Below are 27701 nucleotides of genomic sequence, written 5' to 3'. Positions count from 1 at the left end.
GCTGGGGACTCACTCATTCCACATGGAGAGAGCTGCCCTGGGAGCCTCCAGAGGCCACAGGGTTGGCCACAGCTCCCTGGATGGCTGAGGGGCTCCTTCCTGAGGCTCCTGGCAGACCCTGTCAGCTCCAGCTCCCTGCTTGGCTGCGTTTGGGACTGTGGCCAGCTGCCTGCCCGAGGGTCCTGCCTGCTGAGTCCCCAGGATGCCAGCGTGCCCGTGCCAGGCACACGGGTCACAGCACGCTCAATGTCACCTTCCCCAGCTGGGAGCTGGGAGCAGGGACTGCCGGAGGCTCCGGAACCTCTGATCCTGCACCAGCTCCAGGGACATCTGCTGACATTCAGAGCCACAGGCTCTGATGCACGAGGTCTACATTTGCACAGTTTGCAGCAGGGAGCTCAGGGACTTATGTTTATTTTCACAAATGGGAAGAACCCCCCCGTTTATCTGCAGTCACTCATTCCCAGCAGTGACCGTCCGGGAGCGGCTCCGTGGCTGTTCCTGGTGACGCACCCCGCTGGCACAGTGACAGCACAGGGGTACCTGTTCCATTGGGAATGTCCCTCCCTGGTCTCTCCAGAGGGCACTGCTGCAGTGGGAGCCAGCTGTGCTGTGTGACACAGGGGCCTGAGGGCCAGGACTGGGCTCCAGCTCAGCTCCTGCCCAGCCTGCAGTGGAGCCTCCCTTCCCCTGCCAGCCGGGGGCACAGGGCTACAAACAACCACTCTGGGCTCACCACGGCAGCTTCACTGCTGCCACACCTGCCCAGGGCTCAAACCACTGCAGGAGCCAGCAGCAAACACTAGCAAACACCCAGGGATGGAGCCCTGCACCGTGCTGCTTGTGGGGAGAACTCCCAGAGCTGCCCTGCAAGGCTCGATCCCCACAAGATGCTGCTGATCAGGACTGGGCAGTGCTCACAGAAACAGCCAGAGAGAGAGAGGTGTCCCCAGATCAGCCTGTGAGTGCCAAGTGTCCCTGGCCACCATGGCCACCCTCCCTGCATGGAGGATGGAGGTGCTGGAGTGTTGCTTGGGCTCTGGCCCCAGCTGATGGCAGCTGTGTCTGGCTCTCTGCGGTTCCCTGGGCTCTCTGCAGCTCCACAGCCCCTGATGAGCCACAGAAAGTCCCTGAAGTGAGGAGAACCTTGTGCTCAGTGTCCCCAGGAGCCAGCCCAGCCCGTGGCACCGTGTCCCATGCTCTGTCCCAGCCCTCTGGCAGGGCTCCCAGGCTGAGTTCTCAGCACTCCCTGCTGAAGGGACGTGGTGGTTTTGCATCTGGACTGGGATCAGTGGCATCAATGGCAGCTGTCATTGCTGCTGACCACTGAATAATGTCACACAATTCCTCATCAATCCCCCTCCACTCACTCCACGAATGCAGTTCTGCCTTGCTGCCTATGGGCAGGAATTTCATTCCAGGTGATTTCTCCCAGGGAATTCGCTTTCTTAGGTCTCCTCCACAAATCCACCAAACAGTCGTATCAGCAAGACCCAGAGATCACTGTGGCCACAGATCTGCAGCAAATGGCCAATAAACCTCTGCCCTGGGCTGTGTGTGCATCAGTGACAGCAGGGGAGCTTTAGAGAGAGCACGGAGATGCTGGAGCTTGTGATTTCTCACAGTGCTTCACCACAAAAGAGATGAAGGACAAGAACATCATCTTGAAGCTCTGGGGGAAATGCACAACTGGTAAACAGCAAAGGAAATGATCACCTACAGCCTTCACAACCTTCACCTCAGCAATTTCCTGATGGACTTGGGCTCACTTTTCCCTTCTAATCACTGTAAAATGTAAGTATGAACCAAACAGTGAGGGAAAGAGCCCTGGCACCACAGGCAAAGGATTGCTCAGGCCACCACTGCCCTGGGCAGCGCTTTCCAGTGCCTGACCACCCTTTCCATGAAGAGATTTCCCATAATATCCAACCCAAACCTCTCCTGGCACAGCTTGGAGCCGTTTCCTCGTGTCCTGTCCCTTGCTCCCTGGGAGCAGAGCCCAACCCTCAGCTGCTGCACCTTCCTGTCACAGGAAGCTGTAGAGAGCAAGAAGGTGCCCCCTGAGCCTCCTTTTCTCCAGGCTGAGCCCACCCAGCTCCCTCAGCTGCTCCTAGTCATATCTGTGCCCCTCAGGAGGGCACTGATGGCTCTTGCTGGACAGAACTCCCTCCCTGCATGGGGGTCCTGGCAGCATTTGGAACCTCCAGAGCTGCCAGATGTCACTGGCACCCCTCCTGAAGAGGTCCCATTCCTCTGTGTGCTCCCAGAGGAGCACAGACTGAATCACAAGATCATGGAATATCCTGAGTTGGACCCACAGGGATCATCCAGTCCAAGCTCTGGCCCTGCACAGACGCCCCAGCAGTCCCAGTCTGTGCCTGGCAGTGCTGTCCAAACGCTCCTGGAGCTCTGGCAGCCTGTGCCTATTCCCTGGGGAATTCCCTGGGGAGCCTGAGCAGTGCCAGCACCCTCTGGGGGAAGATTTCCTGATATCCAGCCCATGCCCCTCTGAGCTCCCCAAACTCCTGCAATCCCTTGGCTCAGCAGCAGCTCAGAGCTGGCCCAGGGGGAGATCTTCAACCTGGCAGGTGGTCAGACAGTCTCTTCCCTGCCCTCCTGTGCTCCCAGAGCTCTGCCATGGCTCAGGATGACAGTGATATATATTTATATGTATTAATTTGGAATCAAAGACCCATCAGGTCATTATAATCCTGCTTTCCTTGCCTGGCTCCCACCACTCTCACAGGGGCAGGGGCAGCAGAGTTCTCCCAGCCCTGCTATGCCAGCATGGGAAGAGGAAAAGCTTGATTTCCGAGGAGGAGGAAAGGTTTGTGAGGACCTCTGATAGGCTGGGGACAGCAAGGCAGCCAGGGCCCTGCCAGGGGTGGCCACCGTGGGTGACAGGGATGGGATGAAAGGAGCAGAGCAAGGGAGTCAGTGGCTCCCAAAGCTGTATTTGGGGGCTGTGTCTGGGACTCTCAGAGCCAGCAGAACCTCTCCTGCCTTAAGAGCAGCCAGCAGGGTCACAGCCCTGTCCCTTGGGGCCAGACCTGGCTTTTGTTACGCTCTCTTCTACTCTGGTCATCACTCAGCCTGCCAAGGAGGTCCCTCCACCTTCACAGAGCACAGGGATCCAGGGTCCCTCCTTCAGAAGTCACATTTTACTTCTCTGCCTGAGACAAAAACTCATTGAACCTCCCAACTTTTTCCTCTCTAGCTGGGTGTCCCATTCCAGCTCCAGGAATACCAGCAGCCTTTTAGTTCCCACAAGATCTCAGAGGGACTTGTTAAGATGACAGGTGAACTGTACCTAAAATCACCTCAGGACCAGGTGAATCAGTCTCAGAGGGCCAGAAACATCCTCCCAAAATAAAAGAAGTGCTGAGCATCAATTTATCTTTCATGGGGTTCATATCCCGAGGATGTCTGTCACCTGTGCCTGCTGAAAGAAGCAGTGTATTCTGTTTTATCACTCTCTGTGGAAACTGAAACCTTTGGCCAGGTTTCCCCAGTTTCACTCATTGTATTAATTTCTCAGATAATTTTTCAGTGAAAGCCCTGCAAGTGCCTTGGCTCTTTGTGGGAAATGAGGATTTTGGGTGGGATGAGCATCGAAAAGGAGGAAAAGAAAGAGGAAGAAGTAAGAAAAAAGAAGAAATCTCTCACTATAGGGACCTTGTATTCAAGTTGTATGTCATAAATTATGTCACATGGATTAATCTCTGATACAGGCAATATACAGCTTATGGATAAATAGGGAAATGTGGAATTAGGGGAAGCTGAGCTTCTTCAGTTCACCATTGCTGCCAGGGCTGTTCCTGCTCCTGGACCTGCTGGAGTCCTTGCAAAGACTCTCCCCTCTACCACACCCTGCAGCCAGGTCCTGCAGCCAGTCCTGCTCCACATTCCTGCTCAGGCAGCCCCCTGGGAGTGTCATTTCACAGGACACTGTGTGGGGTGTGCTCTAAGCAGGTGCTGGGTTTCAGCAGAGACCTGAGATCCTGCACCTGTGTCAGAGCTTTGCTGAAGGTGACTCGCAGGAGGAAGGGACTAAACACGGGAGAGAGGGTGGAGGAGACGTAGGAGAGATGTGAGATGTGCTGGGGTCATGGTGACAGTGACAGAGCTGTCAGCAGGCTCCAGGCTGAAATCCCAACTAAATCACAGAACCACAGACCTTAACATTCACCTCCTTCCAAACCCCATGCCCAAACCTGGGCAGGATGCCAGGTTGCTCCAAGCCCTGTCCAACCTGTCCTTGAACCCTTTCAGGAAACACATTCCAAGAATCAAACCTCAGTGACCCTCTGGGAACCTCCTTCCCAGCCAGATAAATGAGCTCCTTGTGACCCTTATGCTTGGCAGGCTGCATCCTGTGGCCACCCTGGAGATGGGAGAGGGCTGGGTCCTTCTGGGATGGGGCTGCACAAATTCCCCGTGCCCTCCTTGCTGTCCAGGGCTGGGATGTCCAACATCACACAGGCAGTGCTGGGATTTCATGCTCATGGAATCAAGGTGCAGGGGCTGCTTGCAAGGCTCTGTGGGGTGGCTGCAGGCAGCCTGGGATGAGATGGTCACAGAGGGACCCCAGCTCATCTGCAGGAAGCTTTTCCACGAGCTCCTGGGGAGCAGTGTTCCCAGCAGCACGCTCTGTGGAGCGAGGCTGCTGGAGCCTGCAGTCACCAGGGCTGTTTGTTCCCCAGCCCGTTACTCACCGACTCCGTTCTCCAGCCAAAAGAGTTTTGCAAGCAGTAATAAAAAAAGATGAATGGAATGGCATGGGATGATTAACCAGGACTGTGAAAGATGGGTGAGCACCTGGGCTTCTGGCAGCACCTGGCAAACACATCCCATCCTCTGCTTCTACATCCCCTCCTCTGCTTCCACATCCCATCCTCTGCTTCCACATCCCATCCTCTGCTTCCACATCCCCTCCTCTGCTTCCACATCCCAAACTCTGCTTCCACATCCCATCCTCTGCTTCCACATCCCAAACTCTGCTTCCACATCCCATCCTCTGCTGGAGGGGCTGCCCAGAATCACTGAGCCATGGAATGGCTGGGGTTTGAAGTAACCTTAGAGCTTATCCAGTGCCACCCCTGCCATGGGCAGGGACACCTTCCACTGTCCCAGGCTGCTCCAAGCCCCATCCAGCCTGGCCTTGGGCACTTCCAGGGATCCAGGGGCAGTCACAGCTGCTCTGGGCAGCCTGGGGCAGTGTCCCACCACCCTGAGCAGAACATTTGATACTGACCATCCCCACCACCACCCAGCCCAGCAGAGCTGGGCTCTCACAAGGAGTCTCTGTTGTGTTCTTGTCTTCAGGTTTTTGATTCCCTTCCAGCAAAACTTCTCGGATTTATCCCTGCTCTCCCTGCTCCTTGACACGACAGTTGGGATTTTGATGCAGTTCTAATCGTTCTGGACTATAAAAAACAAGCCCTGTCTTTCACTAGCATATGGTTCTCCCCATACAACAAGAGACACCAGCACTTTCAATTAAGTTTCTGGAAGCGGTGCTGAAGCACACATGACTCATTTCACAAGTGCACTAACGAGTGAAATGATCCTGCTTTTTGCCAGATCTCCACTCATCAGGAAACAAACAGTATCTGATGTCTTTCTTTCTTTCTTTATACACTGACGAAAACAACACCCTTCTCTGTCGCCGCCGAGCCCGGCTAGAGATCACCCAGCTAAATATTCTAATATTTGATAACAGCCCTGCCAGCACGGAGCTGACTCATTCCATGGCATGTGCTGCTCCCTGAGGATTGCTCTCAGCACAGTGAACAATTAGCTGCTTCATTCATCCCAGCTTGAGAATGGCAGATAGTTACAGGACCACGGGCATGCTCCTGACGGGAGGGATTTATCAACACTCGTAGTTGTTCCTGTAATTAATCTCACGCTATTTCCACACACACTCACTCACCCTCTGCTCCCACTCTGCTCCTGGCTCCCAAACACTTTTTGATGCTCAGAATGGCATAGAAATCATTTTGCTTTCTGGTCAGTGACACGGAAATGACCATGCAAAATCAAGATGTAATTTGGGGGCTCTGCTCCCCAGCATTCCTTAAACCCTTTGGCGCAGAGCAGAGGCACCCAGCCCTGTGACAGCAATGTCACACTCCCCTCCCTGTGCCTGGCCCCACGGCAGCCCAGGAACACACGGCTGCTCCATCCCAAGGATGCTGCTCTCTTGGTGCCTCAGGGCTCCTGCCTCCTACCTCTGGGGTGGAGCTCAGCATCCCTCTGGGATGTGTTTCCTGGCTTGGCAATCCAAACCCTGGCAATCCAAACCCTACCTTCCTGGCCCTCCTTCCTGACCCTGCTCAGGAATCAGACACTTGCATCCTCCAGGTCACAGGGAGATGGCAGCAGGCAAAGCATTTCTGTATCCCACATCCCTGCACAACAGACAGCTCCTGGGACCTTCTGCCTCTCATTTTCTCCCTTCCAAGTCCCCAGACACAGGCTCCAATTGGAGATTTATTTTATTGGCTGTTCATTTCTACAGTTATGGCCAGTGTGAGGACAGCATCCTTGGTACAAATGAACACAACACTGACTTCAGCATCCTCCTCCTTGTAATTACTGCCCAAAAACTCTCCATGGAAACCAGGAGAAAGGGGGGATGCTCCGGAGGGGATGGGAAGGACTATCCCCAAAGCCCCCAGCAATCACCCCAGTGGCTCCAAGGGTGGGACCCCAGGGTCTGTCTGGCTGTGGGGAGGCATCCCGTGGCTGCAGAGGGCTGGTCCTGTCACCCCACTGCCAGGCTGGGCTGGCCACCCTCCTGGGACAGGGCAAACGTGTCCCCACAGCTGCCATTGCTGCTTTTGGGTCACACCCAGACCCCACAGAGGTGCTGCCACAGGGGATGGAGCAGAGACACCTCTCACATCTCCACGGACACCAAGAGGTCACCACAGAGCTCATCCATGTGTCACAGAATCCAGGATGGTTTGGGTTGGAAGGGACATTAAGGCTCATCTCATTCCAACTCCTGCAGTGGGCAGGGACATCTTCCCTCAGGTGTCCAGCACCTCCCTGAGGGCACAGCCTGAGCCTGGCCTGGGGTGCCAGAGCTCTGCTGTGCTCTCAGCCCTTCACTGGTGCCTCTGGCTTGTGACCCAGACTCTGCCTGGAGCAGATCCACCAGGCAGATATCCCTGATATCCACACTCCCCATCAGCCAGGACAGGTGTCCCAGCAGCCTCCAGCTGTGGCTCATCCACGCCAGCTTCCAGCACATCCTGACACGTGCCAGGAACAGGGCCTGGACAGGCACCAACCATTCGTCCTTCCCCATTTCGGAGGGTGGCACAGCCCTTGGGGCTGGCACTGACCTGCTGTGGCCTTGGTGCCAGGTGCCACCAGCTGCCATCACTCCCCAGCCCTCCCAGTTTGTGTCCACTGGCTGGGCCAGCATGGCTGGGGCAGCTCTCCAGTTATTCCTGGCACCCTCAGCTGTGCCAGTGACAATGAAACCAAGAGTTGACGGATGCTTTGGAGGAGCTGGGGACATTCCTCATGGAAAGGGGGCCAGGCATTGGGCTGCCCAGGGCAGGGGTGGAGTCACCATCCCTGGCTGTGGCACTTGGAGCTCAGGAGTTGGGACAAGGACCTGCCCCACCAAACCAAACCAAACCAAACCAAACCAAACCAAACCAAACCAAACCAACCAGCTCCCTCTGCCCCTCTCAGCACTGCCCCAGGGAGTCTGCTCCAAGAGGGAAGAATCACAGAATCACAAACTCACAGAATCACAGAAACTCCTGGGCTGGAAGGGACCCACAAGGGTCATGGAGTCCAGCTCCTGGCCCTGTGCAGGACACCCCCAGGACTCACATGAAATGATTCACCAGCTGAGAGCTCTCCTGGGCCAGGGTGAGGAGCTGAGGTTTGGTGCCTGGCTGGAGCAGAGCAGAGCACAGACAGTGCCCCTGCTCAGACCCCAAGTGCCAAACCTGCTGCCAACTCCAGCTCACGTCCCCTGCACAGGAGAGCCAGGGACCATTAGCACTGGATGAATGGAAAAGAATTGAAATCAGCTTGGAGACAATCCCCAGGCTGGAGCAGAGGCAGAATTAACCAGCTTTTTATTTTTATTTAATGCCTGCATTGTGCCCCCAGATGAATAATTGGTGTGTGGGGCTCTGCGTGCAGGGCTGTTATGAAGTTTAATTCATTAGCGCTTGTAAAGTGCCTCGAACTTGTGAGATGAAAGGTGTCCTCAGAGCGCCAGGAGCTGTTCCAGCTCCAGCACTGCGGATCTTTAATAAGGATATTGAACGACTCCTCTGAGCCAGCACATTGCGTTTTAACTTCTTTATGGCTGTTTTTACAAGCAGGATCCTAGAGAGCCAAAAAAACCCCCAAAAAAGTAGAAATAGAAACCCCCATCACAGTGCACAGAGCTGGCTCTGCACAGCCACAGAGAGGGGTGTGCCATCCTCAGCCCTGCCCTGCGGGACAGTCCCAGGGCTCTGTCCCCATCACCACCAGTCTCCACGGGGACTGGGAGCTGTGACAGCTCTGGGGATGTCACTGACAGGGGCAAGTGGGAAGAGAGGAAGGTCTGGAGAAAGCTGGGGGCTGGTTGCCTGGTTTATCTGGAGGGTCTGCAGGGGCCTGGCCTGTACTCCCTGTCCTGAGTTTGGCTGATGCAGGGGAGGGGAGAGTGGGGGCCATCTGTCCATCCCTGACACCCATCCATCCATCCATCCATCCATCCATCATCCATCCATCCGTCATCCATCCATCCATCCATCCATCCATCCATCCATCCCTGTCCATCCATCCATCCATCCATCCATCCATCATCCATCCATCCTCCATCCATCAATCCTCCATCCATCCATCATCCATCCATCCATCCATCCTCCATCCATCCATCCATCCATCATCCATCCATCCATCCATCCATCCATCCATCATCCATCCATCATCCATCCATCATCCATCATCCATCCATCATCCATCCATCATCCATCATCCATCCATCCATCATCCATCCATCCATCATCCATCCATCCATCCATCCATCCATCCATCCATCATCCATCCATCCATCATCCATCCATCCCTGTCCATCCATCCATCCATCATCCATCCATCCATCCATCCATCCATCCATCCATCCATCCATCCATCCATCATCCATCCATCCATCATCCATCCATCCCTGTCCATCCATCCATCCATCCATCCATCCATCCATCCATCCATCCATCATCCATCCATCCCTGTCCATCCATCCATCCATCCATCCATCCATCCATCCATCCATCCATCATCCATCCATCATCCATCCATCCATCCATCCATCATCCATCCATCCATCCATCCATCCATCATCCATCCATCCATCCATTCATCATCCATCCATCCATCCATCCATCCATCCATCCATCCATCCATGTCTGACCTCCTCTGGCACAGCCAGACATCTGGGTGAGTGGAATATTTTCACAGAATCACAGAATCATGGAATGATTCATGGAAGTGACCTTAAAGCTCATCCCATGAGCCATGGGCAGGGACACCTGCCACTAGCCCAGGTTACTCCAAGCCCCATCCAGCCTGGCCCCATCCAGCCTGACACTTCCAGGGATCCAGGGGCAGCCACAGCTTCTCTGGGCACCCTGTGCCAGGGACTCACCTCTCACAGGGAACAATTCCTTCCCAATATCCCATCCATCCCTGTCATTCACAGCCACTCCCTGTGTCCTGTCCCTCCAGGCCCTTGTCCCCAGTCCCTCTCCAGCTCTCCTGGAGCCCCTTTAGGCCCTGGGAGGGGCTTTGGGGTTCCCTGGATCCTTCTCTTCTCCAGCCTGAACATCTCCAGCTCTCCCAGCCTGGCTCCTGATGGTGTTTCCTGCCAGCCCCATTTTTCTGCTCAGTTCAGCCACTCTGTGACAAAACCATTGCACTGAGCCCAGCTCTGCCAAGGCCAGGAACACGGATCCTTTGGAACACCTGCTTCTCCCACATCCATCTTCCTGCAGCTACTGCTGCTCAGTTATCTGCCAAGGAACCCCAGCTGTGAGTGCACAGAAAATCCTTCCCTGCCTTAGCCAGGTGGGAAGTTTCCTTGTCTGAAGTGCCACCTATGGCATCTCCAATTGCTGCTGCATTTCCCACCAGCAATGAGCTTGGAAAATAATCCTTTTTAAATGTCCCACTGGGAGGAGAGTGAAGAACACCAACAAAGGATGCAGAATGTGGCTGAGAAAGCTGCAACCTCTTCCCATGATGGAGAAATGGATCCTCAAAAGTGAAGGCCATGACCTCCTCACCTGCCTTCCACTCGTTCTTCTCCTAATGCTGCTGCAAGTAGCAAAGCTCTCCCATTTCCCTGGGAGCTGCATTCCCAGATGGCTCCACACAGCAGACAGAGTGCAGGGAGCATCTCCTGCCTTGGAACACCAGGAGCAAGCCATGGCATTGCCCCTGCTCACAGGACATGAGGACTCGTTGTTTGCTTTAATTATCCCAAAGCTTCTTTACTTGGAGGAAAATAAAATATTTATCAGGGACTTGTGGCTCTGGCGAAGGAGATTATACTCAAATTAAATTTTTAGATGCCTGTAAAATTTAATTTGCCTTAGTGCAGTGCAGTTCCTGTCTCTGACAACCAGAAGAGTTTCTCTGACCAGCACTTGGCCTTTGGAGATCTGTCCCTTCCAGCATTCCCAGTGCTGCCCAGGGGTCAGCTCAGGCTGCCTGTGCCACCAGCTCCAGCCCAGCCTGGCAGCCCCTTCCCCGTGTCCTGGGAGCACAGAGAGGTTGATCTGTGTGAGAGAAGATAAAGTTGCCCAGCCCAGCTCTCCAGCCCACCCCCAGCTCCTTTCCCATCACTGATGGATGGGGCAGGTTCTTACCAGCCTCTGGAGGAGTCTGCTCCTGGGACATGTCCCTGACTTCTCTGAGGTATTTCATGGACAGCCTTTGGCCCTCTCCTAGTCCCCATTCCCCACTGAAATCCATCCTGTCCCCAAGCCTGGGCCTGGCTTGGCCCTGTCCTGGCAGTGTCCTTCCTGCCCAGGGTGATGTCCCTCCTGGGCAGAGGAGACTTCTCCAGCCATCTGGAAAAGCCTGTGGTTCATGATGAGATGCTGTGGTGCCACCACGGTGACAGGACAGGCACAGGCATCCACGGACACTGTCCCTGCTGGGAAGGGGCACAGATCACGTTATGACAATTGAATCCCTTGTTATCCCACACCAGCCTTGCAGAAAATTCCTTTTCCCATGTGTGTGATGTGCTCCAGCTCTTCACTCCTGGAAGTGATGCTTTATGTCCAAAAAGAGCCAAGGATGGTGAAACTGTGCTGCCAGAGGGATGGAGAGCCACTGTCCCACGCGAGCTGCTCCTTACACACAGCGGATCTGTCCCTGTGCCTTTCCAGGCTGCCCCACAGAGTCCTGCCAGCCTGAGCACTGCTTTAGCTGGGAGTCCAGGTCTCCAGGCTCCTGCTCCTTGCCCTCACACCGTGCTTTCTCCATTGTTGCTGACAGCTTTGCCAGAGCTTGGGAAACAGGATTCATTTTGCTTTTATCCCTGGAGCAGAAACACACAAGAAATCCGAACCACAGCCTGGAAATCCAGAAGGATTCAGGTCTGGCATGGCAGGGATCACCCAGGAGCCTCACTGCCAAGTGAAATCCTAAGCTGAGGTCAGAATCAGGGAATTTGAAAACACATCTCATCCCTGTCATGCTGTCCTTGGGCTCCCAGCCCCACACGTGCTCCCCCAGCTCTGCTGCCTTCCCAGCAGTTCAGTGGTTTCCTTTCCCAGCCAGCCCTGTCCACGCAGGTTTTTCACTTCAGGATTAATGTCTGCAACTCCAAAGACTTCCCAAAGGCTTACACAGCCATCAAGAGGTAACCCTTCCCTCTCTGGCAGGCAGGAACCTCCCAGCACCACTGAGGGAATTAAACAGAGACATCAAAGGCCCTGTCAGAGAGAAGGCAGAGACATCCCAAGTTCCAGCAGAGTCTGCCAGATTTAAAGAGGACAAATCCTTCAGAGATTTCTCCTCCACAAGGAAAATGAGGATGGAAGCACAAGGGTTGCAGGGGTCCAAACAGGCAGAGTGCAGAAGGAGTGAGGTGGGGCTGGGGGCACAAAGGACAGCACAAAGTCTGTCCCCACGGACACCCTGAGCCACGTCCTGCATGGGAGGGGACCCTGCTGGCCCCGGGATCAGGCTGAGGCACCCATGGGGACAGGATGTGTGTGGTGCCCCCAAGGACAGCCAGGTCCTGCCCTGGGATCCACCAGTGCCTTCCTGCATTCCCACTCGGCTCAACCCAACCCTCCAATGCCAAACAACTCCAGCCCCTTCCCAAATCTACACGTTCCCATTGGATCCATTCAGCCCTAGGCTGAATACACAACACAAGGCTGTGCACCCAGAGTGGCTGCCCTGATGGTGAGTGAATTTAGGGAATATAAGCCAGGCAGGCTCTGGGACACGAGGCTGTTGTGACAGGGACACTTTGGAGCATCTCGGATAATTAGTACTTAATTGCCTCCAACACCTTGATAAACTGTCCAAGCTCCACGAGCTGCTCTGTGTGTGTCCCTCGTGTCCCCAGCAGCTTGGGCAGCTCAGCCCAGCCCAGTGTGGCTCCAAGAGAGGCTGCACAGGGAGCTGCATGGTTAACCCTGCCTCTGCAATCCTCTCCTCATCCTCAGGGGAGGGTCTTTATCTCCACCCTTCCCAGGTGGAGCACATGGACACGCCAGGAGTGAGAGACAGACATGGCAGCACCTCAGGGTTAGCATTTCAGCGTAACACCAGAGACCCCTGAGAGCTGCTGGGCAGGGAAAGGGATGGGGAGGGATGATGTGGGAGGCCAGGGCTCTGTGGAGTGGGATAGGGGGAAATGGGAATGGTGTGGGAGCCCAGGGCACCGCAGAGCACTCAGTGCTGGGGTGGGGGTACTGAGCCCTTCCTCCAGGCTGCTGGTGAGGTGAGAGCTGCCCCTGCCAGGCTGGGGGGATGCTGGTGAGGCCATGAGTGCTGGACATGGGCACCCTGAGCCTTGTCTGAGCTCTGGGACACAGGTGTGTGACAGGGGCTGACTGCTGGTGAGCCCTCCCTGCCTCCTGGGGGACCCTTAGAACAAGTTCTAGTCCCCAGAACCTGGGACTGGGACTCCTCAGGCCCCGCAGCTCTGGCTGCCCCCCATGTCCTCCCCTTGCCCGTGGCTGTCCTGTCTGTGTGATCCACGTCCAGTCCCACACTGCCAGGGGCTGGGGACGCTGCTCATGGAGGCTCTGGTGAGCTGTGGGGGTGAAAGGAGCGTAAAGGGATCCCAAAGGATGGTGTGATCCTCCCCTGTCCTGACCCCAGGAAGGGAACAATGAAGGGTGCTAAAGGATGGAATGATCCCCCACAGCTCTCTGCAAGCCCTGGACATCCTGCAGGACACAGCCAAGAGACACCTGAGCTCACACACAGAGGGAAGGATCAGGAAAGAACACAGAGACATCACGGGACAAGAACAGAATCCTTCAGGAGGAGGGACAGGGATGCAGTGGGTGCAAACCCCCAGCTCATCCCCTTCTCCACAGCACCACCCAGGCTCCCAGGCAGCTCCCTGCTCCCCAGGAGCAGATCTGGATGAACTCACAGCCTGGCAGAATACACAGATAAACACCGGGAATTATGGATGCAAGAATTACAGAAACCTTTTTGGTTGATGGGAACACCTAAACTTCTCCCAAGAGGTCACTCTGGTCACCACAGCAGCAGTGGGAGCTGGGATCTGTGCCAGGCAGGGAACTCTGCCAGCTCTGCTGTGGGCAGAGCACGGGGCACCCAGCTCTGCATCCAGTGGAAAACAGCAGCAGCAGCAGCTGGAGATGGAACTTATTTTTCCAGGTAAAATAGGAATCAAATGGAACGTGGCTGCTGTGTGAATGGGTTCACCCTGTGGGGAGCATCCAGCACCACAGAGCTGGGTGATGTTCCTGTGCTTTCCCTCCTGCCACAGCCCCAAACTGGCAGTGTGGGGCAGAGGCTGGAGCAGGGAGTGCAGGGATTGAAGGACACACCAAAGCACAGTTGGCCTCTTGCAGTTCTGTCTCCTACAAGGTCTTCTTCAAGTGCTTCCAAACAAACTGTCTGGAACGGTGGCTCCAGGATGCCCCAAATCCCCCGTGGTTCACCAAGCCCAGAGTGTCTGGCACAAGGGAGGAGCCTCTGCTGTGCCCCTGGTGCCAGACCCTGCCTGGGGGTGAGGAACTACCCCAGAGCCACCTGGGGCTGCCTCAGGCCAGGAGGACATCCTGGGAGATCCAGGCAGGAATTCCCGAGGGCTGCACACCAACACTGGCATTCAGGGTCCACACCAAGGTCCCCCAGCCAGGAAGGAGGACAGACCCCACACCCAGGCCCCACATCTTCCCTCCCACATTTTCCCTCAACTCTGTCCCAGAGAAATGGCAGGATGTCAACAAGGAGGTGAAGTCCCTGCAGAAGCTGTGACACCCCAACCCCAGGGTGCCACCTGTGGGACCACATGGCCTGGGTGACCCTGACCCATAAGTATGGCATGGATAGTGGGGTCAGAACCCATAAATGGGGATTCAGGGGGTGTTTAGACAAATAAATGGGTGTTTGAGCCCCATAAATGGGGTTTGGGGAGTTGCTTGTGTTCACAGATGGGGGTTGGGGAGTGTTGGGATCCATAAGTGGGGAGTTGAGGAGTGTTTGGATCCTCAGATGGGGCTTTGAACCTCACAGATGGGGGTCAGGGTGCGTTGGGCCCCATAGACTGGGTCTGGGGGGTGTTTGGACCCATAGATGTGAGGTTAAGGGGGAAGATGAACACGAAGGGAGGGGTCAGGAGGGCACCGGGCTCCACAGGCGTGGGATTGAGGGGTGCAGGGGCCCATAAATGAGGTTTTAAGGGACCATCACCTGCAGAGGAGGGGCAGAAGGGCAGACTCATAGCTGGGGGTCAGGGTGCACTTGGAGGGCACAAGAGCCATAGCCAGGCTTGGGGCTGTTCTGGGGTGGGGCCTGGTATGGGGCAGGTGTGGGGCACTTGAGGCACATGTGGAGCAGGCAGCGGTGTCTCCCTGTCCAGCTGGTCACAGAGCACTGTCTGGGCTCGGCCCTGAGGGTTAGTGGCAGGGACAGAGCTGTGGGGTGACCCACAGCCCCCCCAGTGCCCCAGGAGCTGCTGCAGGGGGTGGACACTGAGCTGTGCGTGTCTGGCTCCGGAGCAACCACGGAGAGCTGGAAGCGTCTGTGTGGGAACACGGCACAGAAGGGTTTGCAGGTGGGAGCCCAGAACAATCCTTCACCGGACAAAACAGCTTCTAATCCTATTTTTGTGCCGTGGTAGGAGCGTGCCCTACAATTCCCAGGGAGGCTCTTACAGGGAGAGAGACATCAGGCATGGAAAAGGAAAAAGCCCGATCCCCGCAGCCAGAGGGAGGCAGGGCTGGGGAGGATGAGTTACAGTCAGAGACTGAGGGAATTTAATTTGTATGGCCTAGAAAGGCAGCGCTGGAGGGGGAACAGGATAACACTGTATAAATATCTAAAGGGCAGTTGTGTGAGGAAGGGGAAAAAAAGTGACGCATGCAGCAGTCGTGGGAAGGACGTGCTGGTCCGGAGCTGGGAACAGCTTCCCGAGGGAGCAGCAGGCTGCTGCAGCCTGGTGGGCAGGAGCAGGGAGGGTGCCAGAGCCTGCATGGGCTCCAGGGCAGGAGCAGGAAGGGGCAGGAAGGAGCAGCCTGGCATGAGCAGTTGGTGGCCCTGACACAGTGGGAGGCTGGGGTGGCACTGTCCCCACAGCCCCAGCAGTGACCAGTGCTCACCAGCAGTGAGGTGCACCTCTGAGCTGCTGCTCCTGCTGCCTCAGCACAGAGCTCCCTGGTGGAGCCTGACCTCTCCATTCCTTCTGCCACTACAGCTTCCCAAAGGATGGAATCATTAAGGTTGGAGAAGCCCTCTGAGACCATTGAATTCAACCCTTAACCCAGCACTGCCAAGGCCACCAGTAGCCCCTGTCCCCAGGTGCCACAGCTTGGGCCTTTTGAGCACTTCCCAGGGATGGTGACTCCTCCACTGCCCTGGGCAGCTGTGCCAGTGCCTTTCCATGAAGGGATTTTCCCTAATATCCAGTCTAATCCTTCCCTGGCCCAGCCTGAGGACTGAGGCATTGAAAACCTGAATCCTTTCTAGCACAGAAATTCCCTGCAGAATCCCAGCCTGAGGTTGACCTGTTTCCCCTTGGCCATGAGGAACATGTCCAGGCTGTTTTTGGGTGTCCTTGGAGCACAAACCCCAGGCTGGGCTGTGTGGGACGAGCAGAAACCGCAGCGATGCCAGAATGGAGCACGCTCCCATCCCTGTCTGTGTTCCTGCCCCTCTCCCGGCTCCTCCCTGCAAATTCGAGCTGCTTTTTCACAATCACATTTGCTTTTTCTTCTTCAAAATAAAGAAAAAAAAAAAAAAAAAGGTTTTTCTCTCTGCCGTTGCCATGTGCAAACCCACACAAACACCAGGAAAAGCCGGCGCCGGCTCCGCAGAGCCCGTGCCCGCAGAGCCCCTGTCACACAGGCAGAGCCGGAAAACAGGAGAAAAATAGATTTTCCCTTCAGCCCTTCCAGACACATGACTGAGACTTATTATAGCAATAACAGGCACAGGGAGTTCGCAGAGGCTGTCCCTGTGTGTTCCTCCCCTCGCTGATGAGCCCCTTCCCTCCCCAGTGAAAGTGGGGCAGGTTCTGTGCCAGCTGCCCCCGGAGCACAGAACTGCTCGGGAAGGATTCCCAGGGGAAGGAATCCCTCAGATGGGGGCTCCAGCAGGAAGGAAGCCATGGAGCAGAGCTTCATCAGGAGATGGTGCTCCTGAGGATAGTAGGGGCTGTTCAGCTTGAAGAAGGGAAGGATCCAGGGAGAGCTCAGAGCCCCTCCCAGGGCCTGAAGGGGCTCCAGGAGAGCTGGAGAGGGACTTGGGACAAGGGCATAGTGACAGGATAAGGAGGAATGGCTTCCCACTGCCAGAGGACAGGGATGGATGGGATATTGGGGGGGAATTGTTCACTGTGAGGGTGGGCAGGCCCTGGCACAGGGTGCCCAGAGCAGCTGGGGCTGCCCCTGGATCCCTGGAAATGTCCAAGACCAGGCTGGATGGGGCTTGGAGCAACCTGGGATAGAGGAAGCTGTCCTGGCCCATGGAAGGGGGTGGGACTGGATGAGTTTAAGGTCCTTTCCAACACAAACCATTTCAGGATTTGCCAAGGATTTCCCAGCTGTTTACCTGCATCTGAGCCTGGTGCGTGTTCCTGACACCCCAGTTTGCAACAACACAGCTCAAACCACAGAATTTGTATGTGCTGCCACGGGCAGCTCTTCCTCCTCCTCTTCCTCCTTTTCCTCCTCCTTGTCCTCCTTGTCCTCCTTGTCCTCCTTGTCCTTGTCCTTGTCCTTCTCCTTCTCCTTGTCCTTCTTCTTCCTCTCTTCCTCCTCCATCACCATCTACCACCCCAGCACTGGGGGACCATGGACACACAACACCACAGGCAGGAGCTCCAGCAGATCAGCCTTTTTTGATGATTATCCCCATATCCACTTATCTCCAAAGGTTTTAAAACACGAGCACGTCTGGATAGTCTGGATAGGCACATTTCTGAGTGCATCCATAATTACCCAGGTTCCTGGGAGGAGGGAAACGGGTGCTGCTGACACTGGAACTCCTGCCCAGCCAGCTGTGGGTCGTCATGGAAACATCTGTCACTCACTTCTTCCCAGGCCAGTTAAATACCCCAGATCACCCAGGCCTTCCCCACTGGGGTGTGTGCCCAGCCCACTCTCCCCTGTGCTTTGATGCCAGTGTATTCCCAAAGAGCAGCGGGGCTGGATCCTTTTCCAGCAGCCAGGGAAGGGGGAGCATCGCGGTGCCTGGGCACGGCAGACAGCTCAGCCCACTGCTAAAAAGAACAGCAGTGACAACAAAAAGGCACAGGGCAGGTGTCACTCCTCATTGGATCTTGACAGATCCATTCCTGGGGAGTGGTGGGCAGTGTGGCTGGGAAGGTCTGTCTGTGCTGGGCTCTCCTCAGGCCCCAGGACTCAGAGCTGTGCCCCCCACTGCCCTCACTGCGCTCCAGGGAACAGAGCCAGGGCAGCACCTGCTGGGCACCACAGAACCACGGGATCCCAGAATGGCTCAGGTGGGAAGGAATCTGAAAAATCATCTTGTTCCACCTCCTGCTGGGGGCAGGGACACCTGCCACCAGAACAGGCTGCTCCAAGCCCCGTCCAACCTGGCCATGAACACTTCCAGGGGTCCAAGGACAGCCACAGCTTCTCTGTGCCAGGGCCTCAGCATCTGGGCACAGCTCCTGCCCTCCCAAGGCACCCAGCCCTGCTCAGCACATCCCTGCAGGGCTGCTGTGGGTTAGGGTTAGGGTGACAAGGTCACTGCAGAGGGTGTAGGGGCGTGGGGAAATGAGGAACCAGAGTCTGATCCAGACACGGGGATTAGCTGGACCCACAATGTTTTTCTTGATTGGCTTCACCACCTCATTCTCAGAACCAGCTGAATCGGAGTCCTTCACTATGGAGCCAGGCTGGGGGGGCTGAGGATGTTCAGACTGAGGAAGAGAAGGCTCCAGGGTGTGGAAGGGGCTCCAGGAGAGCTGGAGAGGGACTTGGGACAAAGGGAGGACAGGACAAGGGGAAATGGTTCCCAGTGCCAGAGGGCAGGGATGGATGGGATATTGGGCAGGAATTGTTCCCTGTGAGGGTGGGCAGGCCCTGGCACAGGGTGCCCAGAGCAGCTGGGGCTGCTCCTGGATCCCTGGAAGTGTCCAAGGCCAGTCTGGATGGGACTTGGAGCAGCCTGGGAGAGTGGAAGGCGTCCCTGCCATGGCAGTGGATGGGGCTGGATGAGCTTTAATGTCCCTTCCAACCCAAACCATTTTGGGATTCCATAATTCCCTGATTCCCCACTTCCCTTTATCACTCCTCCACAACTTTAACTCTCTTCCATCCAACCTGAACAAAGAGTGGAATGAGTGGTCACCAGGTGACTGCAGCCCCCTGTGCTGTCCCAGGGCTGTGGGTGTGTCTGCTGCTCTGCAGGGCAGCCCTGGAGATGGGGCCATGCCTGGTGGGACTGGGACATCCCCGGGGGTGGAGGGTCCTGGAGGTGCTCAGGGATGTCCCACCACATGTGGGTGATGCAGGACAAAGGGATCAGCCCCAAGGAGCCCTTCCAGGGGTACTTTTCTCCAGGGCAGCTGCCCAGACTTCCCCAGCAGACATCAGCCCAGAGGGGCAGCCTTGGCTTCTCCAGAGCTGGGGCTGCAGCTCAATCCCTGCCCAGATGCCTCCTGGATCAGGAATGATTTATCCTGGTCCCAAGCCTGTCCTGAGGCACAGGCAAAGCTCTTTGGTGTGCCTGGCAGAGGTTCCTCAGCCAAGGACACGCCAAACTGGCCAAGATCAGAATTCTTCCATTCCAGCCCGGACTGGCTTTGTCTCCTGGCAGGGATTCAGCTGCAGCCCCAGCCCCGCAGGAGCCTTCCCAGCACCTGCTGGGATCCTCTGCACAGAGCACCCCAGGGTGCTGCTGGGGGGTGCTGGCCCCTGCTGAGGTGCTCCTGGGCCCTGGGATGGGGTCAGGGCACTGCTGGGACTATTCCTGTGCCAGCACATCCCATGTCACATGGCACTGCAGAGTAATGGGAAATAAAGGAGCCCCAAGAGAGATCCAGGCACAGAACTCTGTGTCAGCCTGCCCTGGTCTGTGGGAGCGAGCCCTGAGGGTCTGGGCTGGGCCAGGATGACCCCAAAGGCCTGCACCAAGTGCTGAGTCTGCATCAGGACCATGGAAGAGGCTCCTGCTCTTCCCTGTAATGAAGGATCCAGCCTTCGTCACTCCCAGGTGACAAGGAAGAGCACTTCCAGGGGGGACTTCCTCCAGGGCAGGAGTGCCCCACTCACAGCTCCTATCAGGGCCAGAAGTGCTGCTCCCAATCCAGCACATCGCCCATCCCAGGGGGTGCCAGGCACTGAACAGGGGGAGCAGCCTGTCCCCAGCCTGTCCCCAGCCTGTCCCCAGCCTGTCCCCAGCCTGTCCCCAGCCTCTCCCCAGCCTCTCCCCAGCCTCTCCCCAGCCTGTTCCCAGCCTGTCCCCAGCCTGTCCCCAGCCTGTCCCCAGCCTCTCCCCAGCCTCTCCCCAGCCTCTCCCCAGCCTGTCCCCAGCCTCTCCCCAGCCTCTCCCCAGCCTGTCCCCAGCCTGTTCCCAGCCTGTCCCCAACCTGTCCCCAGCATGTCCCCAACCTTTCCCCAGCCTGTTCCCAGCCTGTCCCCAACCTGTCCCCAGCATGTCCCCAACCTGTCCCCAGCATGTCCCCAGCCTGTCCCCAGCATGTTCCTGTGCCCCAGTGCTCAGCCTGGGCAGGAGAGACATCAGCTCCCACCTCCTACCTGGGGCCTGATCTTTTCTGTTCTTTTCCTACCTTCATGTCTTTCCCTGGCTGTATCCACAGCCTCAGGACCCTCTGCCATCCCGTGTCCCCTGTCCCCAAGGCCAGGTCCTGCTGCTCTGGAGCTGGAGGTGAGCACTGAGGGCACAGAGCCCTGTCCAGGAGGGGCTGTTCCAAAAGCTAATTAGATCCCAGGAAACCTCCTGGACAGCGAGGCTCCAGTCCTGCCACCCCCTCGAGACATTGTCCACGCCTGGATTGCTGCCTGATTCCCATCTACATAATTCACCCTAATCCTTCCGAGTGGCTCTGGCGGGGCTCAGCTCACGGCTCACTGGGTTTGATCCCCACTCCAGCGGCGCTAACAAGGCCGATGGCACAGAGCAGGGACACACGGATGGCTCCCAGGCATGGATTCCCCATTAATCCCACCATATGTTTCCAACTTGCTCTTCCTCTTCCTCAGCGCAGCACGAAGCACACCAGAACCCACGGGAGGAAGAGGAGGGGAGGAAGGCTGGCCCCTGTCCCCATGGCTGGGTGGGCTCACAGCCCCGTGTCCCCTCGGGTCCCAGGGGTGGCTGGGACAGGGTTGGCGGGGCTGGGGGACCCGAGGGCAGCCGGGATTTTGGGTGAGGGGAGGTGACAGCTCCCACTCAGAGATGTGGCACCTGGTGTCACCTCCAGGGCCAGCCCCGAGCCAGCCCCCGGGGACAGGCGGTCAGGACAGTGGGCACAGCCCCTGGGAACACCCTCACTGTCCCATCTGCGGGATGGGGACACTCCTGCCCAGCTCCCCACAAGGCAGGAGGAGCAGCCCCCATTCCTCAGCTGGAGCTGGGCACGGAGCACAGCGCTGCCATCCCCGCACCGCTCCCGTTCCCCCGGGCATCTCCAGCTCTGTGACGGGATGGGGGAGCTGGGACCACCCTAAATGCTCCCCAGGTGCCCCTCCACAGCCCTCCAGCCCCGGGTGCTGGGCAGGAGGAGGCAGGAGAGGTTTCTGCAGAGCCCAGAGCCCGGAGCAGGATGAGCCAGTTGCAGCTCCCTGTGGCTCCATGCGATGCTGTGGCTCAGGAGAGCCAGGCACAGCCACCACCATAAAGCCTCCTCAGCTTTAGGGGCTGATGGAAAGGGCTTGAGTCACCAGCCAGGACCCCGAGCTCTTGCTGCCCCCGTCCCCAAAGCCTGGTGGTGCCATGGGAAGCAGACCCTGCAGCGGCTCCTTGGGATCTGAGAGCAGGGAAAGGTGCTCTGCAGAGGCACTCAGAGCCCAAATTAGCCACACTGGGCTCAATCTGAGATTCTGACAGCGGATGCCAAATTTATTTCCAAACGCACTGTGGAAATGTCAGCGTGCTGGTCGGAAGGAATCGGGTACATGCTCCCTTTTAAATAGCACCAAGCATATGGGAGGAGGATGATTAGATTGCTTCCAAGCTGCCAAATTTCTTTGCTGCATCTAAAAATCTTCTCCAAAATGTCCCAGCCCACAGTGTTTCTCAGCACTGAAGTCTGTGCCGAGACTTTGCCATTGACAGTTGTGCTCTGAGCAAGAAAACACAGCCCTCCCGTGCAGTCCCAGGGGGTCCCAGCTCTCCCAGGCTCTGGGGGGTGCTTTTGCCTCCTCTTGGAAGATGGAGAAATCCCTCCCCACCTGCCACCTTGGGGAGGGAGCAGAGTTCCCTATGTAGAATCATAGAATATTTTGGGTTGGGAGAGACTTTAAAGCTTATCTAGCTCCAGCCCCTGCCATGTACATCCAGAACAGAGGGACAAAAGCAGCCCAACAGCTGCTGGCAAACCAGGAGAACAGGGAAAGCCCCTTTATCTCCCTGGGCTTCCATGGAAAGGTGTCCTGCAGTGTCCCCAGCAGCTGGGACCCCAGTGCTCCCAGCTCAGGAAGGAGCAGTGCATCCTCCCCTGCCCAGAAGGGCTTCAGGCCTCATGCTCAGCAGGGTGTGGGGGGAACGAGGATGGGAGGAGATGGGGATGTGCTCTGGGCTCCCTGCTCAGTGCTGCAGAAGGGATGAATGTCCCACCTGGGTCAGGGCACCCAGAGCCCAGAAATTCCATGGCATTCCCAGCAGATCACCCCACACCCACCCTCCGTTCAGGGGGAAGCAATGGAAGCCACCACAGCCCACTTTTCCCAGGATCAGCAGTCCGAAGCACTGTGATGTCCCTCATCCCAGCCCCTCGGGATCACACAAACCTTCCCTGCCCCATGGAGGGACTGAGGAGGGCACAAGCAGCTGCTCTGGGCCTGGCAGGGGTGTTCTCCTCCCCATGGGTGACACTGAAGCTTCTGCAGGGAGCAGAGTGTCGTGGCCTTCCCAGGAAAGGGTATGACTGGCACTGATTTCCAAATCTGGGGATGGTGTCCTCCCCCACCCAGCCTGTGGGAATTCCTGTCAGCCTCTGGAATTCCTGGTCCAGTTATGACCAGACACACACTGTCCCTCCAAAACCAACCTCCAGCAGCCACCCTCACTCTCCCAGAAAGACCTGAGGGGACCAGGAGCCTTTGGATGTGGGACTGACCTGCGGCACCTCGGGGTCCCTCCTCCTGCCAAACACCCACCCGGTGATCACACACAGATCTGCTGGATCACAGAGCCCAAACTCTCCCTGTCCTATACCTGCACTGCCTCCCCATAGTGCTCTCCATGCCTAGGGCTCCAAGGAGGGCACTCAGTGATGCCAGCCGTGCCAGCCAGCCTGTCTCTGCTCAGTGGGCTGAAGGAATCCAGCTCTGGAAGGAGGCAGAAGCCCCAAACCAGTGGGGAGCAGAGCATCGCCTCCATAGTGCCAGGGCAGAGCTTTGTCCTCAGGGCATGGTGCCCAGAGGGTGTCCATGATCCCACCTGGAAGGTGAGGATGCCAGAGGCAGGAATGGCCCAGGAGCAGGAGTGTGGAGCCCAGGCTGTGGGAACACAGCTGCTCCCAGCTCCGCTCCCTGCCCACACGCTGCTGCATGGCGGGTGGGAGGTTTTTCTCTGCATTGCAAATCCCTTCTTGTGTGAGTGCTGCAGTGCTGCTTGAAAGGAAAACAACCCCTCTGGAGCGAGCCCAGGGGTCCAGAGCAGCACCAGCACCTCCTCCTGCCCCAGGCAGGCCTTGGTTCCATTCCCAGGGTGCCTGGCTCGGGAGATAAAGCCAAAGCTTCCCTGGCAGGCAGCCTGGCTGGGAGCAACACCAGCCATTCCCATTTCCCTGTGCTTGTCTCTGGCACAGACAGCCCCAGCTGAGCTCTCCCTCCAGACCTGGTAAGTGGGAGGAGGAGAAGGCAGAGGGAAGAAGGCTCCCTGGTCTGCGGCAGCTGGCTGGAAGCGGGACAAGAGCTTTGGAAAGGGGGGGAGCATCCCTGGGAGCGTGGGCCAGGTGCTGCGGGGGTGTCTGGACCACGGGGATGTGGATCCACAACTGGGGGAAGCCAGACTGGGGGTGGGGGGGATCTGTTCCATTTTGGCATCTGCTGTTGGGCAAGCTGCTCTCCTGCGCCTGGGCAGGTCTGTGCTGAGCGCTCAGGAGCAGGGCTGCCCTTTCCCAGAGCTGTGATTCCATTCTGCAAGCCATCCACTGCCAATCCCAGCCTACTGATGCATCCCCACACCGCCAGCCCTGGCAGCTCCATCTCTTCCCAGACACATGGCACTGCTGGGCTGGGGAGATCTTCCCACAATCCACAGAAAAACAACCCCCACATCTGCTGGTGCACGAGATCCACCATTGCCAGGGGTTTGGGAGCCACCTGAATGTTTGGCACAACTCTTCAGGAAGACAGAGACTGGATTTGTGCCCCTCAGGGACTGGTGGATGGAGGAATCCAGGACAGTACCCTAGGGTCCTTTCCAGGGGACAAGTGTTCAGGGGGTTCAGCCCAGGGCAGGAACACTGTGGAGCCCAGATTCAGTAAATGCAGGGAGCCCCTCAGGAGGAGATCTGCCCCTAAAATCCACGGCTCATCCTGCTCTGGGCACTGGGACACTGAGCAAAGGGGATGCAGGGAGGGACGAGGGGTGCCTCTCACAAGGGACAGAAAATTCCTGTAGGCTTGGCCCAGCCCACCTGTTCCTAGTGGGATTGTTCATGATGATGGGACCTGAGGAGGAGGAAGAATAAAACATCAAACCCTAAACACAAGGGACAGCAAGCCCTGGAAGCAGAGCCGTGTCTGGAGCAGGGTCCTGGGGAAGGATTCCAGGCACCAAAGTTCTGGGAAGAAGCCCTGAGGGATGTGTGGGGTTGGGATCCACCTGCTCTCAGTGGACCCTGTGACCACCTCACCTCTCTGGATTCAGGCAGCTCCTTAGAACAAATTCATCCATCATCCATCCATCCATCATCCATCCATCATCCATCCATCCACCCATCCATCCATCCATCCATCCATCATCCATCCATCCATCCATCCATCCATCCATCATCCATCCATCCACCCATCCATCCATCCATCCATCCATCCATCATCCATCCATCATCCATCCATCCATCCATCCATCATCCATCCATCCATCCATCCATCCATCCATCATCCATCCATCCATCCATCCATCCATCCATCCATCCATCCATCCCTGCCTGCCTCTGTCCACCAGCCATCCCCATGTCCAGAGTTCCCTCTTTTATCTCCACACAACCCAAATCCTGCCTGTCTGGATTGCTGCTGATGCCAGTGAATCTCCATTTATCCACCCCAGTGTTCCTGGGGGTTTCTCCCCAGGGAAGAAGGTGTGTGAATCCTGCTTTGGGTTCAGCCAGAAGATGGATCTGCAGCGCTTTGCTTGGACAGACACTGCTTTGAAAACATGGCCCAGAGCAACGGACACCAACCCTTAATATCCATCCTTGGCCTTATCCAGTCTCCAAACCAGGAAATGTCACCATTCCCACACTGGGTTATCCCCATGGCACGGGCAGGAGCACATCCCATGCACACAGCCTTGTCCTGACCCTTGAGCAGTGCAAGCAATCACATCTCCAGGGCTCTTGTACTCCCATGTCCCAGGAGAGGGATCACCACTCCCCTGGTCAGGAGCAACAGGAGAGGCTGAAAGGCATTGAGGAGAGAGGCTGGGGGACAGAGGAGAGAGGCTGGGGGACAGAGGAGAGAGGCTGGGGGACAGAGGAGAGAGGCTAGGGGACACAGAGGAGAGAGGCTGGGGGAAAGAGGAGAGAGGCTGAGGGGACACAGAGGAGAGAGATTGGGGGCACAGAGGAGAGAGACTGGGGGGACACAGAGAAGAGAGGCCAGGCACACACATGCTGGAGGCGTATGTGCAGGTTTTTTCCTCACTTTTCCTTACAGGAGAGAGAAGGGGGAAAAAAAATGAAGGAAAAAAATAGCAAAATAAAGCAAACCCAACAACTCCAATTTCTCTCTTAATGAATAAATGAAACGCATCCCAAGAGGCAATTAAGCGCTTCGAACCAAACATGTGTCACATACATTAAAAAAAACAACCCAGAGAGAAATCCAGCAGCTGCAGTGAAGGGAAGGAGGCCACTGATGATTGCTGGGGGGCAGGGAACTGGGGCTGCTGCTCCCACGGGGTGTTTAGGTCCCCCAGGGGAGGGGAGTCACACACACCCAGGGGCATTCCCAGAGGTTTCTCCCACCCTAAGGACATCACTCTGCCCTGTGAACCATTCATCTTTGTGCCCCATGGGGACTGGGACCATTTGCTCCCAGGTCTTCCTTCCCAAATCCAAAAGCAAGTTTTGTCTCACCCTCCCTCCTGATGTCACCTCCAGGGAACAGCCAAACCCACCTGTCCCCCTGTCCTTTGTCCCTGTCCCTGTCCCTATCCCTGTCCAGAGTGCGCTGTGTCTCAGCCCTCACCAGGCACTGCCCAGCTGACACTGGTGGCCTTTGCTGCTGGGGGGAGGAGGAGGGGGGCTGAGGAAGGGCTTCCCTGCATTACAGAGGGGCTGTGATTGGGTTGGGCAGGAGCCCAATCCTCACCCCAGCACAGCAGCCACCCCGTGGGTGGATGTCTGACCTCAATCTTCATCCCCAAGTCTCATTCACATCCCTGCACCACTGCCAGAGCTTTGACACTGGGAGAGCCCTGCAGAATCCAGCCTGCAGAGAACCAGGGACCTCTTCTTCCAGAACGGCTCCAGAAGGCTACAAAGACCCCAAAGACCCCCTTTATTGGCCCAAAGTGGGGAGAAAAGATCAGCTTGGCTAAAAACCCCCATGGATTTTTCTGTGACACAACTGACAGCAGCTGCAGTGAGGAATCCCGTGCTGTGAGGGCCCGGAGCTCTCAACACTCTGAGCTCTTTGGAGACACTATTTTACTTCTGGGTGGTGGCACAGGGCACCCACAGCAGCTCCTGCACCACTCCCACCCCTCGGGGTCCCACAGCTGCTGACAGGCTGTGAAGGACAAACCCCTGACACACTTTGGATGCTCACTGGGTTTTCTGACCATCTTCTCCCTTTGGGAGGCCAAATCCAGACTCTGAGTGTTTGGGTTTGGCTGTGCTGATGGAGCTGGTGTCACACTCTGGAACACACCAGGAAATCTTTCCTGATGCAGGAAAGCCACGGGATCTGTTCCTCTGTAGGTCTGCCCTGTCTGTTCACCCTGCCTGCTGCTTTCAGACATGGACCAGCAGCTGCACCAATGCTGCCCAAATGCAGAGCCCTGCCCTCCACACAGCTTTCCTGAGGGAGGAACACAGGCTTCCTGTGGGCTGACAATTCCTGCAGGAGCCTCCTTCTCTGGCTTGTCAGAGTGGTCCAGCATCTGCATCCTGCCCGTGTCCACAGCGAGCCCAGAGCTCAGGGAGCATCACGAGCTGAAGGTGCAGACACAGAGCACAGAGCACAGAGCACAGCAGGGCAAGGACAGCCCCACGGACCCCAGGGAGCCCATGCCTGGGGCTGTGGCTCTGCTGCTCACCTGCCTCATGGCTGGTGCTCCCTGTGGGCTCTGCTCCCACTGCTCCGGAGCTCTGGCATTGCTCACAGCCCCAGGACACCCATAAATGTCCTGCAGTGTCCTGCAGTGTCCATAGCACTGTCCTGCAGTGTCCTGCAGTGTCCACAGCAGTGTCCTCCCTCTGTCCCCACACCCCAGCATTGCCAGCACCTCACAGCAGCAGCCTCTGCTGCCACAAAGAGCTCAGTCTCCTCCCGCTGGGCAGAGAACAGCACCCCAGGAGAGAAGAACAATCCCCAGCATCCACAGCCTCTTCGTGCCCCTCA

General features: G+C 56.8%; 1 protein-coding gene across 4 annotated transcripts in view; it reads right to left on the bottom strand.

Moving 5' to 3' along the window:
• DLGAP4 (DLG associated protein 4) overlaps window positions 1-27701 on the bottom strand; it is a 135038-nt gene that overhangs the window by 92414 nt on the left and 14923 nt on the right. The window lies entirely within an intron of this gene.

This window comes from Cyanistes caeruleus, chromosome 16, assembly GCF_971803275.1.
Source record: "Cyanistes caeruleus chromosome 16, bCyaCae1.hap1.1, whole genome shotgun sequence".
NCBI lineage: Eukaryota > Metazoa > Chordata > Aves > Passeriformes > Paridae > Cyanistes > Cyanistes caeruleus.
This window is presented reverse-complemented; position numbering and strand designations above follow the sequence as displayed.